Below are 21,614 nucleotides of genomic sequence, written 5' to 3'. Positions count from 1 at the left end.
GAGGATACGGCGGACACGTTAGAAACAACCCGTATGGAGTTAGATTCACATTGGAGTTTAGTCAAGAGAGCGTATGTTGAATGCAGAGAACATAAACCAGAGGAAGGAGGAAAAGAAATTGACAAAAATAAATTAAGGAAAAATTATATGGAGGCGATGGACGCGTACAAAAAGGCGTTAAGTGCCATTAATATACAATTGCAAATCGTTCGTGATAAACGGATGTTGGAACAAACAAAAAGAGAATCGTTAGTGACCCACCAAGGAACGGAAAAGGAGTTTACTGGTGTAGCTCGTTTACCACCATGCGATACGGAGACCTTTAAAGGAGGATATCGGGAATGGCCCACATTTAGAGATTTATTTACTACGATTTACATTAAAGGATCAAAACTAAGCAACGTAGAAAAGTTATTTCACTTGAAGCAGAAGACCGCTGGGGAAGCAAAGGAAATTATTTGTCACGTACCACTAACCAATGATGGATTTGAGCTTGCATGGAAAAATCTTTCTGATCGCTACGAGAATAAACGGATGCAAGTAAATGAGGAAATAAAGACACTTTTAAATCTGCCTGGAGTTTCTGCCGACTCAAGTCACTCAATACAAAAATTACAAAGAACTGTCAATAGCTGCATACAAACTTTGGAATTATTGGAAGTCGATGTTAAGCGATGGGATCCCCTTCTAATATACATTTGTGCTTCAAAATTGCCGAGAAATTTTTTGGAGGAATTCGAGAACTCACTCAACAATTGCAAAATTCTACCGAAATGGGAACAATTTAACAATTTCTTAACAAGTTCAAAACGATGGAATCTGTTGGAAATGTAAAACCATCAACTTCAAAATTCAATCTGAAGAAACAACCTACTTACAACAAACCTAGATTTTTGAACACATTTCAAGCAAATGTTACAAGGAATACAAATAATTCTGGAGGAAGACCCAATTCTAGTCAGAATTTACAACAGAATAGAACCTAAAATAGTGCACACATTGCCCAAACCTGCCAAGTTTGCAGATCTAAACATGTTATACGAGATTGTACGGAATTTCAAAAGAAGAGTGTAAACGATAGAATTCATATCGTGAAGGCCTCACATTTATGCTACAACTGCTTGTCATCTAACCATGGTGTAAAGGATTGTAAGAGTCGTTTTGGATGTCGAACCTGCACGATGAGACATCACACTTTGTTACATAAGGGAACGGAAACCCAATCTTCAAATACATACCTAGCTCGAGTGGAGACACAACCTAGAAACAGTGCCGCCACTCATACACAACAAATACAGTCCACAACCAACTTAGAACCAGCAACAGTTACAACTTCGACACTTCAGGAAAAGCAAATTAGTCAGCAACAATCTGGAGGTACACTACTCTTTACTGCCATGGTACAAATAGAAACGAGAGGACAACTTTACGATGCCAGAGCACTCATTGATTCTGGATCACAATCCACATTTATTTCGGAAAAACTTAAAAATTTGCTGAAATTACCAACAAAGAGCAATTTAGTTCATGTCACTGGATTAAATCAATTTGTTTCGGAGACTTCAACGAAATCTTGCCTTTTCACATTGAGATCCAAGTTCGACCCTAGTTTTAAACTGGATGTTTGGGTTCCAGTTTTAAAAACTCTACCATCAAATCTACCACCACAAAACTTAGATAAATCACAACTTCGAGACATAACATCATTGAAGCTAGCTGACCCGAAGTTTTACATCAGTCAACCTATTGACTTACTCATCGGTATGGACATAAGACCTTTGATATTTACACTTGGAATTCCCATGAAAACTTTTGGATCAATATTAACTCAAAGAACTAAATTTGGATGGATTGTTGGAGGACCCATTCCTGGAAATGCTATCCAACGAAAACAAATTGCTTTGCTGAATACAACTTCAATTGACAAAATACTTACACGTTTTGGGAGGTGGAAGAGACCCCTAAAAAAGTTTTACGGTCAGAAGAAGACCAATTTTGCGAAACGAATTTCATTGATACAACAATACGAAACAAGGATGGAAGATATGTTGTGACTCTCCCATTTAAAAAATGCGAGGAATTGTGAAATTCCTAGAATATTGCCTTAGCACAATTCTATAGAATGGAACGGAAACTTATGAGAACACCAGATATTAAGGAACAATTTGATAAATCGGTACTCGAGTACCTTGAACTTGGACATATGCGGAAAATAAACCCAAATGAAATTAACAATGTGCCAAATTATTACCTGCCACATCACACAGTAATAAAACCTGTTCGTATTACAACGAAACTTAGAGTCATATTCAACGCTTCGTGCCCATCATCAAATAAAACAAGCCTCACCGACATATTATTTCCTGGACCCATATTACAACAGGACTTAGTACTACAAATTTTGAAATGGAGATTTTTCAAATACGCTTTTAACGCCGACATCACTAAGATGTATCGGCAAATACTTTTGGACCCAAAGCAAACAAAATACCAAAGGATTTTATTCAGAAAATCACCTGCAGACCCTGTAGAGGATTTCGAGATGTTAACAGTAACTTTTGGAGTAAACTGCGCGCCATTTTTAGCATTGAGGACACTCATTAAGTTAGCAGAGGATATTAAAGACCTGCACCCGAAAGCAGCAGAAATAATATTAAACAAACTATACGTTGATGATGTATTGGCGGGCGGTCACACATTAGAACAAGCGATCAAGGCCAGAAAGGAATTAGTCTCAGCTTTGGACTCTGCCGGTTTTACCCTCATGAAATGGGCCTCAAATGATCATAATGTTATTAAAGATATTCCGGAGGAAAAGTTACTGCCACTGAATTGGTTGGATATTTCTGAGGATGCTTCCACAAAAACACTGATCGTATATTTCTGGAGACTTCTTCTCTTTTACGCCACCACAAATGGAAAATCAAGACAAATATACAAAACGAGAAGTTTTATCAACAATAGCGAAATTGTTTGACCCTTGTGGATGGCTGGCGCCAGTGGTAGTAGTAGCGAAGCTTATTATGCAGCAAATCTGGCTGGATAAAATCGATTGGGATGACCCACTGAAGACGGTGACTCATATGAAATGGAAAAACTTCGTCTCAAATAGCCAGAAGATTGAAAATCTCAAGGTTCCAAGATGGATACAATTCACATTAGATGGCTCTGTAGAAATTCATGGCTTTTGTGACGCTTCGGAAAGCGCATATGGAGCAGCGATTTACGTCCGAATCGAACATACGGATCATAGTACCCACACCTTCTTGTTAGCCGCCAAGACCCGAGTTGCTCCGATTAAGAAGCTTTCTATTCCTTGACTTGAACTCTGCGTTGCGGTTCTGCTGTCCAAACTGGCAGTTTCCATAACGAACAATTTACAAATATCCCACTTTTCGACCCAATTTTGGACAGATTCCACAATTGTTTTGGCTTGGTTGAAAAAGCCTCCTTGTCATTGGAGCACATTCGTGGGAAATAGAGTATCGGAGATTTTTGAGAGCGTTGGCCAAGAGAATTGGAGACATATTGACTCGGAGGACAATCCAGCTGATTTACCAAGTCGAGGATGTTCGCCTGTCGACTTGAAGACTCAGGACCTCTGGTGGCATGGACCTCAGTGGCTCAAAATGCCCAAAGACAGATGGCCACCGAACCAAATTCTAAGCGACACAATTTTGGATGCCAAAGCTGTTAGAAACCTAACGCTTTTTGAGGAAAAGGATGACCCTCTACAGAACTTCTCATCGCTAGCAAAAGTTTACAGATCATATGCATATGCCTTACGTTTCTGGAAAAACACCGGATCAAACCGACAACAACTTAGAATATTATCAACGAAGCATTCAGCTGCCGAAATTCAAGATGGAAAACGAGCAAGCATAATACAGACTCAAAGGTTCTTCTATTTGAATGAGTACGAATCATTGGGGAAAAAGACTCGGATTTCATCAACAAGTTCGCTTTTGACCTTAAATCCGTTTTTAGACTCGAAAGGAATATTGAGACCAATGGAAGATTGGTACAATCTACAGCACTTACATACAATGAGCGCCATCCAATAATTCTGCCACACGGAGCCGTTTTTAGTCAGTTATTGGTCGACTTTGTTCACAAACTCACGTTACATGGTGGAAATCAGTTGATGACCCGAATAATAAGATCCGAATTCTGGATATTTGGATTGAAATCGTTGGTCAAAAAGACACTTCGGAATTGTAAAACATGCATAATACATAAAAAAGGACACAGGAAGAAATAATGGCCTCTGTTCCACCTGAACGTACATTTTTATCTAGACCTTTCACGAACACAGGTGTCGATTTCGCAGGACCTTTTAACATTAAAGTTATTCTGGAAGAGCTTGCTTTATCACAAAAGGTTATGTGTGCCTTTTTATTTGTTTTGCTACAAAGGCAATACATTTAGAGCCTACAAGCGACCTTTCGACGCACGCATTTCTCGCTGCTTTTTCAAGATTCGTTAGCCGGCGAGGGTGCCCTTCTTGCATTTATTCTGATAACGGAACAAATTTTGTTGGCGCTGTTGATTTGATAAAAAAAGATAGAATTGCGCTCATGAAAAGCTTACAAACAACTACGGTTGAAAGCCATTTTTACCAAAATCTTAACTGGAAGTTCATCCCACCTGGTGCGCCTCACATGGGCCGCTTGTGGAAAGCCGGCGTTAAGTCTTTTAAGCTACATTTAAAGAAAAGTTTACCTAAAATGAATTTTACATTTGAGGAATTCACAACAATTTTAGCCCGAATTGAGGCCTGTCTCAATTCGCGACCTTTAAGTCCAGCTAGCGACGACCCAGATGATTTTTCACCCTTGACTCCGGGTCATTTTCTCATAGGAACTTCTATTCTTGCTCCAGCGGAGACTGATGTTTCAGACACAGACATCAATTTAGTAAATCGTTGGAAACGACTTAGAGTCATTTCTCAATATTTTTGCAATCGATGGAAGTTAGAATATTTGCATGAACTCCATCGACGAACAAAATGGAAATACGAAAAGGAAAACGTTAAAGAGGGGGATTTAGTCGTCATCAAGGACGATAGACTCGCTCCCAATGAGTGGAAGATGGGACGGATTATAAGGACGTATCAGGGCACGGATCAGAATACTCGAGTAGTGGACGTATGGACTTCTGGAGGCAATATAAGCAGACCCATTACAAAAATAGTCAAACTTTTCTCCGACTGACTAGTCGGATCTTATTTAAAAAACTTAGTATTCTGTTTATTTCAGACATGGCAGCCTACCTTCCAAACCAGGATTGGCGCTATGAAGAGCGCAGCCCCAGCAGTCCACCCCGAAGTCCCAATCGCCCAGCAAACCGAACGAATCAACCAGCCCATAGCCAAAATCAACCAGCCCGTAGCCAAAATCAGCCCGCCCGCAGCCCAAATCGATCCCCCAGGAGAAGCCGTTCGGAAAAGCTTCTGGCAGTTTGCTTGCGGTCTGTGCCAGGAGGACCACGAAATAAGTTCATGCCCTCGGTTTCGGCCACAGACACCCTTCCAGCGATATGAAACAGTGGAGCGGCGGGGCTATTGCCGTAATTGTTTGGCTCGGGACCATTTAGCGCCAGACTGCAGAAGTCTAACTGGTTGCCGACGGTGCGATGGTCGACACCATACCTTACTCCACGGCGCAACGCAATTGGAAGAATATGGAGCGATTAATGCCCCCACCTTAGCATGGGACTTAGTATTTGTGCACACCGCCATGGTCAGGGTGACTGCAGAAGGCATGGATGGTTTCTCTATCGTGCGGGTACTTATTAGCCAGGCGGCGACGATGTCGCGAATTTCTTACTCAGTTTTCCGTCGCCTGGGTCTGATTCAATTCACATATAGAGGGCAGCGTTTCACAACATTTACGATTGCGCCCCGCAGAACAAGTTCCGCATGGTCTTTAAGAGCTAATGCGATGGTGGTGGATGATTTTCCGAGACGCATCTACGCAGATCCCATTTTGGAAGACCCCACAAGATTTTTAACGAACGATGTCCTGGCTGATACGGACCCAAGGGGAAATACACCGGTGGAAATAGAGTTGGGTGCGGACACCTATACAGTGATCCGGGAGAGTGGATGTACGGCTGCGGGCATCGGAGATGTGGTGGCATACAACACACAGCTAGGATATGTCTTTGCTGGTCCCATATGGAATATGCTCCTAGATTAAAAAGTATATATGTACTTAAATGGTAATTTACACTTGTCACTCGGGGGCCCAAAAATGTTCATAAACGTGTATACTTTTGCTCTCTACTGTCGGTTGGAGTTAGCGGTGACTGCGTCAAAAAATTAGAAAATATGTAAAACATAAAAATGTAAACAAGGTAAATAGTTCACCCACACTCATACGCAGTCACCGGTAAATTCCAACCGATTGGAAGTACATAAACAGAAAGAAGAATTGCAAACTGGCCTAATAAGCTGATGCAAATTATTGCGGTCGGTCTTTGTTATACCGCGAACGCGTAAGTTGAAGTTTAAAGTTTCCCCCCGGTGACAAGTGCAAAACATAAAGTTACAACAGTGATCATTAACATAAAGTATTACAGAACGTTGATTTTTTTACACAACATAAAAATCACACTCAAGATTTAAACATAAAATTGCAAGGAGCAATTAAAAGTATTAAACACAAAATCAACATTTCAACAAAGTGAATTTACAACAAGAATAACTAAATTGAATTTGTCAACATAAAGAAACAACATAAAATACCACAAAGTACAAAATAAATTAAAGTACAAACACGAAAACTTAAAACCTAAATTAACCTAAATAATACTACTTACAAACTACAATTTACTAGTTATAACTTACAAGCTAAAAATAAGTTAAACACAAACACATACATAAATACTTACCTTGAATTCCCTAAAATTTGCCTATTCGTTTTACCTAAAAGCTAAACTAAAATTTCCTAAAATTGTCCTAAAACTTACTTGCGAAAATTACCTACTTAAAATTACTTAAAAATTGCTATGAAATGTCCCTACATAAAATCTAATTACTTGTGAATAAAAACTTGTATATATTGCCTACTTAAAACTAAACCCTAAATTAAATTTGCTACCTAACCTAAAGCTGTAAATAAAACACCACATTGAATTCAAAACGAAAAAACAACAAATCTTATTACTCCAAAAGGCAAACAAAAGGTAAGCCGCGAAACAGATCCTGAAATTCTTTGGACCATCGCTTAATAAATCCCAATAATGACTTGGCTTTATTAAGACAGGATTCAATATGAAGATGAAACCTTAGTTTATTATCCAAGATTACACCAAGATCAGCGAAAGGCAAAACATATTCTGATTTGTATGAACCAACACGGTATTCAGTACAGATCTGTCGAAACCTAAATAATGAAAGCTTTTTTTCATTTTTTAAGATTTAAAGACATTACATTGACTGGTGCAGCGTTAGCTAAAGAATGTAAATCGAATTGTAATTGAAGTGAATGGCTTGAAGTTATTATTTGATGGAACAATTTAACGTCGTCAGCGTACATTAACATTAAGGTATTGCACAAAGAGAAGGGTCTAAGTGACTACCTTGGGGAACACCAGACGAGACAGTAAAATTTTTCGATAAACAACTATTAAATAACACATTCTGTGCAGTGTGACCAGATTTAAAAAATGTTGCAGCTAAATCAGCATTAAAATAATGCTAAAAAATACTAAAATAAATATTAAAATGCCAAAAAATAATGCTAAATTTAAAAACTTATTTAAAAAAAAAAATATACATTAACCCACAGTATAGAAGTTATATTAAGTTTGTTTTTCCGTTTGTAGCGCAATGAAGTAATCATTTGCTATCCTATAAAGTATATATATTTATGATAAGAGTAAAATTCTTAGTCGATCACTCTGGCATCCACAACATTCAGATAGGACACTGAATTTTGGAAAGATGCATCATTTGTTTGCAGCCATGTCAAGTTGAAGATAAACACAGCCCCTACAAAACGGTACCGCCCGATTTCAGTTTTTTGCTGTTTTTGCCTACAATTTCAGGCTGAATTAGCTATGATTTGGTATTTAAGGTTCCAAAAACCTTCTCCACTAACAATCGTGGGCATAAAGTCCACATTCTGGAATAGCCCCCATATAACGTTATTATCCGATTTCTGGTATTTTGACGTTTTAAGCTACATCTTCAGACCGAATTAGTTATAGTTTGATATTTACGGTTCCTTGTGGTCAAAAAAACGTATCTACCAAAAATTGTGTACAAAAGTTCATGTTTTGGAATAGCCGCATATAACGGAAACAACCAAACGGTTTCCGATATCTTTTATGATTTTAGCTAAATTTTCTGACCGAATTTGCTGTACGCAATTTAGAATTTAGAGTTGTCAACAAACTTCTCCATAAAAATTGTGGACATAGGTTGACGTTTTGGAAAAGGTCCAATAAAAAAGGTACCCGTTGATTTGATTAAATTTGGGTGTCATTTGGGTTCAATCTTCTTCACCATAAATAACGGACACATGTCCGTGTTTTTGGTTTGGCCCCATATAACGGCACCATCGCACGGTGGTCGAAGGCACTGATCTAGCGGCGCGAAATTAATAACTTGCAAACGAATTGAGATACGTCACTGAAATTTTGCACAAACTCAGCTTGTACCTGTGGGTAATATTGGGCCAAATATGAATAATATCGGCCAATGTTTTGGTATAGCCCCCATATAACGGTACCTTCCGATTTTCGTATTTTGAGGATTTAAGCCACAACTTCGTAGCAAATTAGCTGTATTTTGGTACTTAGGGTTCCTAGTCGTCACAAAATATTTCCACCAAAAATTATGGACATAGGTGCACGTTTTGATATAGCCGCCATGTAACCGTACCTCCCAGTTTAAGGTATTTTGAATATCATGACCTCATTTTTAAACCAACTTGGCTGTAATTTTGCATTCCGTGTTCTCACTGCGTATAAAATCTTCTTACAAAACATTTTCAATACGGATTTATGTTTCGATGTAGCCCCTTTTATGGTACCCCCGATTCGTTAAATTTTTACTTGTTATCCCATATTTAATAACATATTTAGCTATAATATGTTATTTTAGTGTCTCCGGGGGTAGAACTCCTCCTTGCAAACAGTTCTCAAGATAGGTCCATATTTTGATTTATCTCCCACACAAATGCACAGCTAAATTTGTATGAATTTCATGCAAAATCCCTTATTTTAAAAGTGCAGTCATCAAAAGATTTGCAAGTATTTGCAGCCCTAATGTGGTTATTCCGTATCCAGGGAATCCAATTTCATTCCCCAAATAATAATCGAACCTAAGTTCGGCCGAGTTTACAAGATGCACTCTATGGAACAAGCGCGTACAACCCGTAAAAACACTAAAAAATCGTATTTTTTGAAAATTTATTGCTATATAACTAAGTACCTCCAGACCCCAAACTAATTTTTATAATTTAAATCACACCCTCTGCTAATAATTAAAAATAAATCTTGTCCAGTTTCATTACGAATTTATTTAACATTCAAACAAATATGAAGTTAATTTTTTTGCACCAATTTTTTTAAAATCTGGTGCAACAAAAACTCTTGTATTTGATAGTGAATAACTGAGTGAATATTTACAACAACAAAAATGAAAAAGCAAAATCTTTGTCTGCAAAGTGTCTGTAATCGGTACAATAGAAAATATTTCGCAATTTTATAGTTCGATTTTTTGACTTTCGCGCCGCTAGATCAGTGGTTTCGACCAGTGTGCATCGGTTTCTTTTTTTAAGTTTTTATTTACATATTCGGGCAAGATTGGGTGTCATTTGGTATTTATATTTCGCAGTAGTTAAAAACTTCTCCATCGAAAAGTTAGTACATATGCTCAAGCTGTGCTATAACCCCCATATAACGGTACCGCTCGATTTCGCATAGTTTAAGTTCTTAGAAGAGTGAAGTAGGAGCCACCGTGGTGCAATGGTATGCATACCCGTAATGGGTTCGATTCCCCTGCCAGGCAACATCAAAAATTTCAACGGTGGCAAAATACTCCTCAGCAATGTTGGCGACATTTCCTGAGTATTTCAGCCATGTAAAACTTCTCTACAAGTGGTGTCTTAGTTCACGCCGTTCGGACTCGGCAATAAACAGTAGGTCCTTATCATTGAGCGAATATGAATCGGGGTGCACTCATGGGACGTTTGTGGAACAATTATATATACATAAGTATTTGGGGTTCCCAGTGGTCAAAGAACTTCTACATCTAAAATAGTGGCGTTGGTGTTTTCGTAAAAAAAAGAAAATAGTTCGTGGTAGAGGGTATAACCAGTTCGACCCGGCAAAACTTCACGTTTTTACAGTTTGTTTACTTGTTTTATTTTATTTGCTTATTCACATTTTCATTCCTTTAAATCAGAGCAAAGACAACGTTGTTTTGAGCTGTTCAAACAGCGGTTCTATTCAATTTAACCGACATTTAACTGATTTTTTTATAAAAAAGTCCTAAAATATCTAAGATTTCGTAAATAAAATAATGCTTAATTAATAAATGAAAAATCCTAAGAAAAATTCTAATTGCTAATGCCTTGTTCAGACTAACGGTGTTTCGCTCTCTATTCGTTGTTCGACACCAAATTACAATGTAATTACTTCATTTCCCATACAAAATATTGAGAACGAACAACGATTTGTGTACATTGTTCAATTTAAATTACTCTCAGAACGACGATAAAATATGTCCCATCTCTAACAAATGAGAGAATTTATCGAAATAATTTAATTATGACAGGAAAAATACAAAATTTAAAAATTTATTAAAAACCCAAACATTTTTAAAAAACTGCAAAATATGAATAAAAAGTAAACGCTTTAACGACTAGTATATATTCAAATCATAGCAAATTGTGTCTTCTCTTTCATTGCACTTGCATTTCTTGTCCATCGTTTCAAATTCGCGTACAAATTTAGAAACAAAAATCAAATGCCTGCCGGAAAGTCTGTATACCAAAAAGTTATTTTGGCAGGTCTCTCTCTCGTTCATTTTCAAAATAGACAAATTTGAAAATGTACTGAAAACACCAAAATTTTGAGAAAAAATAGAAAACATGAATGATAATAATATAATTTAATATTGAATAGATATCTGTGAAAAGGACAAATATATTTTCAGTTCAAATCAATTAATTTTACTTGTCTTTTGGCTGAAACTTTCTTTCAAATCAGTAAACAAAAACTATGAAAATATGAATCATGTTGCTATGAATTGTGTACCATGTCGTATGAACGGGTTAATTCGTGAACGTAATTATGAGAACGAACGACGTTATTCAAATGCTGGTATGAACATGGCATAAATGAATATTTTGCGGCTATATCCAAAAATATAATGCCAAATTTAGCTGCAAAAATGCTAATATGGTCGCACTGATTCTGTGTACGACATTCTAAGTAGGTGAATATTCAGTATAAGAAAACGCAAGGAACCCCATTAGGTTAAGTTTGTAAAGCAACAGTTTATGTACAACCTATGGCACAATTACCCAGGTAGTGGTATCACACCAGCTGTTCGAAAATGAAAAGTCAAATCACTTTGTAAAAAAAATATTTTTGTTGTAATTTCCCCAACAACATAAAGAAAATTTTGACATTACATATTCAACATTTTACGATACCTTGGTAATTGTGCCATGGTACAACCGTATCGAAGGCTTTACTAAAGTCAGTATAAATTTGATTCTTATTACTAAATTCGTTATGTACATGCGTAACAAATTCTAAGAGATTTGTGGTTGTTTATCTTCCTTAAATAAAACGGTGTTGGAGACGGGAAATTATTGATTTCATGAAATGTTTTAATCTGCGAGATATTAATAGTTCAAATAATTTAGGAATTGCGCTTAATTTCGCAATGCATCTATAATTATCAACCAAACATCTATTACCAGACTTATGAAGTGGAATAATATAGCTAGACCGCCATTGGAGTGGTAAATATCCTTGGCGTAAAGATTCGTTAAAAATCCTAGTAAGTGGTAAGCAAAATTCATTTGCACAATTTTGAAGAATGGATGTTCCAGGTTTATTAGAAATATTTAAAGAATTTAAAGCCGCTCAAACCGCTTTATCAGTTAAAGTAATACAGGGTCAATTATTAAATGATTCAATAGAAAAATTATATTGACCATTAAATCCTATTGAGGAATAAGATGATTCAAAGAAATTGGCAAGCATGTTTGAGATTTCGGGCTATCAGAGGATTCTCTTCAACCAAATCTCATGCAACTGGGAAACGTTTGAACTTTACGTTTAGAGTTCACAAATTTATAAAAACTTTAAAAATTAAAATAGCCCATTCAAATAAATGTGCAGGACAAGACATTATCTATCAGATCAGTCTGCCTAGTATAAATTTCTATATACGAATTAGGAGCAATATAGGAGCAGGTTATAAGAAAACTGTTACCGAAATGCTTTAGTTTTACGCAAATGAATTCATCGTTAGAGTTACTTTGAAGGTTTACAAGTTCAGAAGAGATAGAATTATGGATAGCAATCAACACGCCACCACCAGTTTTATTTAACCTGTCTTTCCTATAAACTTGATAGTTATCGGAAAAGATTTCAGAATCATTAATATCTGGTGTTAGCCATGTTTCTGTAAAAACTATAACTTTAAAATCACAATGAAAACTTTTTTTATAAATTTCTAAGTTTAGTATTTATGCCTCGAACATTTTGATAACCAAAGAAGGTTGATTACGGGAATTTGAATGAGTATTAGTATCTGCAGGAACAGATTCTTTATTATTAGATTTTTTTATAATCTGCAGTAACAGATTTATTAATAGCAGGAGGAGGTTTATTTACAAAAGCAAAAGGATAGTTATCTGCAGCAACAGACCTTTCCTTCGCGTTTAAAACAGGAGATGCGGTTTATGTTTATTCAATTCGGTAGATTTATTAGCCATATCTGGAGAAGATAAGAATTTAAACTAATCAAATTATACGAACCTACGCAGGAATTATCAACAACAATGGCAGACAACTTCTTCCTCTTTGGAGAATCATTAGAGAATTCAAATTTATTAACCAGCTTTTCAATATTATCAAAGTTCTTAAACACAGTATTAATGGCCTGTTTCTCTAAGACGATTCGAATTCAAATTCGTTAGAATTACTACCAAACTCCTGTTGTTTAGGAAATATTTTTTTGATTAAAAATAAAAACAATTCAAATATTGTTTAAAAAACAGAAGTTTGGTAGTAGTTCGAAGGACTTTGTATTCGAATCGTCTTAGAGAAACAGACCATAAAATCTTTTTTAGGTTTAAAAATTCAGTTTTAGTTTCTTTAAATAGACGATGAAAATTTATTTCAGGATCTCTACATTCCAGACAAGACCAAGGAAGACCTTTAGTTCTATCCGTAATGTGGTCAAACTGTTTCCCATTAAAACCGGCACATTTAAAGTGTGCATTGTTATCGCATAACCAGCATGTAATTAATCGTTCATTAAAGTTTTTAACATTACACTCTCTATACAAGAATGCCATTATAATAATTAATAGATATAACAAAACAGCTTAAAAGTATGCTAGATAATGCAAATGATTAAATACTATAAAATTTTAAATAATATTAAAATAAAGAAAATGGCAACTTTAAAATTACTGCCAAAACGTATGCTCTAATTTTTATAAAGAACAATAATTTAATGTAGAGATAATAAAGAAAAAGCAAAAACGTCAAAAGCAAACAAACACTTGTAGGAGGGAAAATTTGCAGACTTACAAAAAACACAAAATCACTTAATCATTGTTAAATACAACAAACTTTCATACACTTCAAATGCAAAATTTTTCACTGAATTAATTTTACACAACTTTACACCAATTTAACCACTATAACCCGTGAAAATTTATAATAAATTTTATACTCGGAAAGTACAAAATAAAAACGCTTCTAAACAATCAGACAATCAGACCAACAAATTTTACCATCGATCTGATTACTTACTTACTTAGCTGGCCCATTACAGAACATTTGTTCCATAGGCCGAACTAAGAAAATATCTCCATTCCTCTCTATTTGTTCCTTCGCACTCTGGAATACCGCGCCTTTTCATCTCATCATCCACTTGTTTGCGCCAAGGGGCCTGCCAATTCTGCGTGCACCGCCAAGCGGTCCGTAATTATACGCCTTTTTATGGCCTAGCCAACGCAATCGCTGCATCTCGATACGTTTAACAATATTGATGTCGTTGTATAGCAGATACAGCTCGTGGTTCATGCGACGTCGATATTCACCGTCAACGCAGATTGGTCCGTAAATCTTTCGAATAATTTTTCTCTCAAACACACCAAGCACTGCCATGTCTGCTTGCGCAAGTACCCAGGCTTCGGAGCCATACATCAGCACGGGTAGTATCAGTGTTTTGTAGAGCGTTATTTTTGTTTGACGAGATGTGGCTTTGTTTTTAAACTGCTTACTTAAACCAAAGTAGCATCTGTTGGCCAATACAATTCTTCTTTTTATTTCACAACTGATGTCGTTTGTTGTGTTTACGGAGGTGCCGAGGTAGACGAAGTCTTTTACTATCTCAATATTATAGGAACTAACTTCCACAGTCGGTCCGAGCTCATAAAGGTATCAGTTACTTCTTTTACTGATCGGCCCATGATGTCTATATCATCAGCATAAGCAAGTAAGATGTGACTATTGGTGTAGACTGTGCCACTTCTTTTGACGTTTGCCTCTCGTATAACCTTTTCTAGCAGAATGTTGAAGAGGTCACACGAAAAGCTGTCTCCTTGTCTGAAACCTCTTTTGGTACCAAACTCTTCGGAGAGGTTCTTTCCTAATTTAACTGAGGACCTCGTGTCAGTTAAAGTCATTTTACAAAGCCGGATGAGCTTTGCGGGTATACCAAATTCAGACATGGCTTGGAATACCTTTGAACGCAGCGGGCTGTCGAATGCTGCTTTATAATCGACAAAAAGTTGGTAGGTGTCGATCTGCATCTCTTGGGTTTTCTCCAGGATTTGCCGCAGGGTAATTATCAGGTCAATGGTGGACTTGCCAGGTCTAAAGCCGCATTGGTATGGTCCAATTATCTCGTTGACCATAGGCTTTAGTCGTTCGCACAATATCCCTGACACGATCTTGTAGGCAATAGGGAGTAGACTTATGCCCCTATAGTTAGAGTATACAGTCTTATCTCCCTTCTTGTGGACGGGGCACAGGATACTCAGGTTCCAATCGTCGGGTACTCGTTCTTGCTGTCAGATGGTGCTAACTAGCTGATGAATACACCTTATCAGCGTGTCGCCTCCGGTTTTGAACAGTTCGGCTGGTAAGCCATCGGCCCCTGCTGCCTTATTATTCTTCCGCCGATTTATTGCTGTCCTTACCTCATCTTGGCTGGGCGGTATACATTCAATACCATCTTCTGGGATTGGGACTGTGGTATCTTCGTCGTCTTCGCTGCTATTGTATACCAACAGATTTGAAAAATGTTCTTTCCATATCCTGAGTACACTATTTGCATCAGTTACCAAATTACCTTGCTGGTCTCTGCAGGAGGATGTGCCTGTACCAAAGCCATCAGTTTGATGCTTGACTCTTTGGTAGAATTTTCGGACTTCATTCTGGCTCCTGTACATCTCGATTTTTTCACACTCCCGCTTTTCCATCTCTCTCTTTTTCCTGCGGAAAAGACATTTCTCCTCTCTCCTTTTCTCCCTGTATCTCTCTCGTGCGCTACGCGCTGCTACGGATTGTAAAGTAGCCCTATATGCCGCATTTTTCTCTTCGGTGGCAGCACGACACTCCTGATCATACCATGGATTCCTTGGTGGAGGTGTCTGGTATCCAAGTATGGATTTTGCGGCTGTTTGCATGGAGTGGGCAAAGCTTTGCCATTGCGCTGATATGTTATTGGGATGAGGAGTGCTTTGATTAAGCAATTGGGCTAGTTGAGTGGAATATGCTGTGGCTATCTGTTGTGATTGCAGCTTACCGATGTCTAACTTTCGTGTTGTGTCTGTTCGTACTTTGTTTGCTACGTTTAAGCGGGTGCGTACCTTTGCTGCAACAAGGTAGTGGTCCGAATCAATGTTTGCGCCTCGGAACGATCGTACATCTAACACGCTCGATGAATGTCTTCCATCTATCACAACATGATCAATTTGATTTCTTGTTTTCTGATCTGGAGACAGCCAGGTGCCCTTATGAATATCGAGATGATTAAATCGGGTACTGCTAACTACCATATTTTTTGCAGCTGCAAAGTCTATCAGCCTCATACCATTGTCAGATGTTTCACTGTGGAGACTGAATTTCCCGACTGTTGGGGCAAAGATATTCTCCTTTCCAATTTTGGCATTAAAATCGCCTAGTAGGATTTTAATGTCATGGGCAGGGCATATGTTTCTTCTAAGCGCTCGTAAAATATATCTTTGGTCTGTTCGTCCTTTTCTTCAGTGGGAGCATGAGCGCAAATAAAGCTGATGTTGAAGAATTTAGCTTTTATTCGAATTGCAGCAAGTCTTTCATTCACTGGGGTGAAGCTTGATACCAGATGTTTTAGCCTCGACTAACTACGAATCCGCAACCAAACTCATGCTTTACGTCATGGCAGTTATAATACAGTGCGTCACCTTTAGGTGTTGTTGTGACGCCTTTCCCAATCCATCGTATTTCCTGTATGGCAGTAATATCGGCCTAGTACTTTTCAAGTACGTTTGCCAATGCGAAGACGGCACCTTCTCTATAAAGAGTGCGAACATTCCAGTTGCAGATTCGCAGATCATGGTCCTTAAAACGTTTGCGGGGTTCGTCAACTTTAGAGGGGTTTGTTTTTCTTTTCTTTCGTTTTTTCATAGTAGTCTGTTTTTTCTAGGGGAGGGTTACTAACCCGACGCCCAAACCCAAGTTCTTAACGTTCTTATGGGTGAACGCGCGGCACATGTTAGCTCACTACCTGTAACGGGTGTTAAAGGCAGTTCCCCAGGTGACACCACGGGGAGGTCAGTGTCCACTTGAGATGAAAGAGGGACCAAGATAAATCCTGGGCTTTGCCATGTTAAAACCGGTCAGGACCGTTGCTTGGTATCTTCCATCCACTACGTCAACCAACGATCTGATTCCTTACAACAAAAACAATACAGCAAACATAAATGGTCTGTTCCTTTACTTTTGAAAATGGTAAAACCGGCAAAAGTAGTAGAAGTTGTAACTGCTCCCATATGAAATGTATGGTGTCTGAAGTAAAGGAAAGTTTTCGAGTAAAAAGTGATAAAACTTGAAGATTCTTGCACGTAACGGAACAGCGGTAAAGAGAGTGAAAGAAATGAATGATGAATATAGTGTTTTATATAGTTGGCAACGCCGAATCAGAGTTAAACAAAACAAAAGAGAAAACGAGAAAATAAGCAAGACTGTGATTACGCAGGTATTTTAAAAGTTAAATGAGAGAGTCAAAACAAAAAAAAAATTTAAGTAAGGAAGGCAAAAGAAAGAAATAAAGCTATTAGTGATCGAAAGAACGAAAATCAAAACAAACATAAGAAAAGTAAATGATGGCCGTTTCGTTTCAGCTTAATTTGCTCGGCATCCCATAGAAAAAGAAAAATCAAACTAAAACAAAAACATCTAAAGGGAAGGGTGATTTTGTGTCATAGTATATTACAAAAAAAACCAAAGAAGAACTCGAAAATAGCTAAAAAACCAATAATAGGTAGTGCTTTAGTGAGACCAAAAACCGTTCTGATTCCTTACAACAAAAACAATACAGCAAACATAAATGGTCTGTTCCTTTACTTTTGAAAATGGTAAAACCGGCAAAAGTAGTAGAAGTTGTAACTGCTCCCATATGAAATGTATGGTGTCTGAAGTAAAGGAAAGCTTTTCGAGTAAAAAGTGATAAAACTTGAAGATTCTTGCACGTAACGGAACAGCGGTAAAGAGAGTGAAAGAAATGAATGATGAATATAGTGTTTTATATAGTTGGCAACGCCGAATCAGAGTTAAACAAAACAAAAGAGAAAACGAGAAAATAAGCTAGACTGTGATTACGCAGGTATTTTAAAAGTTAAATGAGAGAGTCAAAACAAAAAAATATAAGTAAGGAAGGCAAAAGAAAGAAATAAAGCTATTAGTGATCGAAAGAACGAAAATAAAAAAAAACATAAGAAAAGTAAATGATGGCCGTTTCGTTTCAGCTTAATTTGCTCGGCATCCCATAGAAAAAGAAAAATCAAACTAAAACAAAAACATCTAAAGGGAAGGGTGATTTTGTATCATAGTATATTACAAAATAACCAAAGAAGAAATCGAAAATAGCTAAAAAACCAATAATAGGTAGTACTTTAGTGAGACCAAAAACCGTTCGACATAGAAAGAAAATAAAAAAAACAAAAACAACAAAAATAGGAAAAAATAGGAAGAAAAATAAAAAGGAAACGACAAATTAAACTGGCGAAAGCGAGAATTTAACAGTGACATCGATTACTTATATCGAATCAAAACAGTGATACCAAAAAGAAAGATATATTTTTGTTAATTAACAGATTCGAGATCGTATCGCAAGTTTAACGAAACCGTAGCAAATGCCAATATATGAACATTTTGTCCGCCACACAAAAAAGCGTCTTCATCAGATATCAACACTCAATGCCAAGAGAGGCAGAACCTACAAGAATCATCTTCAACAATCAACATCGTGTAAGCAGTTTCCATAACCACTCAACTTCAGCCAAGCCATCACGACAGCAGCACGTCCTGAAAATGCTACACCAAAATGTGCTCTTAAATTCGGAGTAAGTACACCTAATGACGAAAGCTGCCAAATGCAGACCTGTCGGTTAAAGAGATCATTTGGAAAGCGGCCTACCGATTTGATGCGATCCATTTGCATTTTTTTAGTAAGTATATGTGGATTAAAAATCCTAACCAATTCAAAATTCCTAGAATCTATTCAAATTTTAATTGTTGTTTTAAAATTGTTCTAATTTTATTTCAAAATCTTGAAAATTTCATTTGAATTAATATTTTCAGGCATATTTTTGTTCTAAATCTTTATTTTGCTACGATATTTTAGTTCAGCTTTGTTGATTTAGTTGTTCTTTGAAAGTATTGACAGCTATACCCCAATATAGCGCTATAATAGGGTCCCCTTGTTCTTCTATTTACTCTTGTGTACAGAATATTGGCTTCGAACTATGATTTCGTTAATCACTGAATTAATGAATTTGATATGAGTACATTCCAGTAAAATTTATATAATTTCCTACTTATAATAATACTCGTATAGACATTATTTAATCTAGTCTAAGGCACAGCCGACCAAGAAGAGGGCACACAAAATTCTCAATATTTGCAACTTTTGACAGTGTGTTAGTAACGTTGTATGCACGCATGCTGCAAAACAAAAACAAATCAAAACATTTGTGTGCTCTTTCGATGCGTTCGGGTTGTGTGTTTGAATTGCCGAAAAACTTCGTAACTTTAACAATATCAAAGCACGACATTGGTCTAAGGTATTCATAAAAATAAAATGAAAAATTGACTTTGAAATTTTCTTGATGTCTGAAGGTGAATTCAAAATGGTTAAGTAGGACAAACGGATGGTAGGTATTTGGTGAGGTGGTGAATCAATTGTTTACACTTTCGGGGTAATTTAAGCATCGGCCAAGAATTACCATGGATAGGTTGCAAGTAGTAACCGAGGGTGGGTAGCCAGTAGGCAAAATCGATCATTTCTAGTTAGCAGGGTGCCTACAATTTAATCGTGTATTGTTTATTTGAAATCGGATGTGAAGATGGCATGAGTGATTGTACCCCCGTTTTCTTTTCTTTGCATTATGATGGCTAGCAACTAGCACTGGTTCAACGTATTGAATTAGTAACCGCGATGCTACTTTCTCATCTGACTGCGACGAACACCCCCCAATACCGACGAGCTCTAGCCGCACACAAATCACCAAGTAGCCAGTGCTACAGTTCAAATAGGGACAGACTTGTGTAAGTCCGAATCGTGACACCTGGATCAGAGCAATATGAAAATCTGAGGTCGAGAGTGTTAAAGGAGTTCGGCAGTAGCAGCAGGATCAGAGCAATATGAAAATTTGAGGTCGAGAGTGTTAAAGGAGTTCGGCAGTAGCAGCTCTACATGATGCAGATTAATCTGCACCACACTGAGCTGCTGCTGCCTACCTCCTACTGGTGCTTTTGTGGGATTTTGAAGCATATCCTTCCTAATCCGAAATTGAGCAACCCCTCTCGACTGTGTAGATATGTCTCCCACTGACATCCGTTGCAAATCTAATGACAAGACCGCCGATCTTCGGATAGGAACTGAGAATTCCCCAGTTTTCCATCCGTAGACTATCGTTCTGCTTATCGCTGATTCACAAGGTTTTTGTAGAGCTACAAGAACTGCGGAAGTTTTGTTCTTCCCTGTGTTCTCCTTCACACTATCCTTGATCCCCACCGACTCGCAAGGTTTCTGCGAAGTGACAGCTGCTGCGGAGTTTTTGGCTCCTGCACCAACCTTGTTAGCCGTTGCAGCAGAGATAGATGAGTTGATCGGTTGTCACAGCGTTGATTTCTTCGCAGCTGGAGGTTGCTCCTCAGATGACCTCATCCTCTTCACCAATGTAGGTGCAGTTGATTTAGTCGGTGAGGGATGCCGAAGATGCCGACCCTGCCACATACCCATCATCTCGTTTGACGTGCTTCCCCCATCCCTAATATACAGTAAATCACAGTCAAAAGTATCCACTTTAGTTTCTTTCATTAAAACTGCGGTTGCTAAGAATTGGTTAATGATAGCGGATCCTTTATATATTTTTACATTAGTGTCTTAACATAAATATAATAAAATAAAATTAATTAAACAACATCGATTTCTACCTCACAGTGAAAAGTATGCACTCTAAAAGTTTCATGAAACAAAAAGGATTTTTTTAGGGTTTCAGCCCTTTATATGACATCCTTTATTATTCTTTACAGCTTTTAGTCTTTTTGGCAAAGATTTAACTAAGTTTTCGGGACAAGATATCGGAATTTTTCCCCATTCTTCTTGCAAGGCATATTTCAGGGTTCCTATACTTTAGATGTTACGATTTTTTTCTATTTGTCTCCAAAATACTCCATAAATTATCTATAGGATTCAAATCCGGGGATCGGGGAGGTGTTTGAATCACTTTTGAGCACATACATAGCATCCATTTTGAAAAAAATATGTGATTTGTGCTCGGGCTCATATATTGATAAAATTGGAATGTTGTCCCAAATCCCATTTTTTCAGCGCCTAAATTCCAAATTATCCTTTCAGAATGTTTAAATAACACTGTGCAACACTGAAAATGCAAACAACTTCTAGTGGACATTTTCTGAAAGTACATATTAAAAATACAAAACCCCTAGTTGGGTTTCGTGTTTCTAGATCGGGTTTGGATTTTATGGCCTCATCTATACCGGGCTAAAACGACCCCTTTTTTAATTGATTCGTGCATTATCTCAGAAACTAATAAGAATTTAGCTTTGCGGTCTTCAGCAATATTGTAGTCCTAAAGTAGTAGAACTTATATGTCTGACATACGAACTACGAA

The sequence above is a fragment of the Musca autumnalis genome, unplaced genomic scaffold (assembly GCF_047663935.1).
Source record: "Musca autumnalis isolate F117 unplaced genomic scaffold, ASM4766393v1 scaffold_4, whole genome shotgun sequence".
Classification (NCBI taxonomy): domain Eukaryota; kingdom Metazoa; phylum Arthropoda; class Insecta; order Diptera; family Muscidae; genus Musca; species Musca autumnalis.
This window is presented reverse-complemented; position numbering follows the sequence as displayed.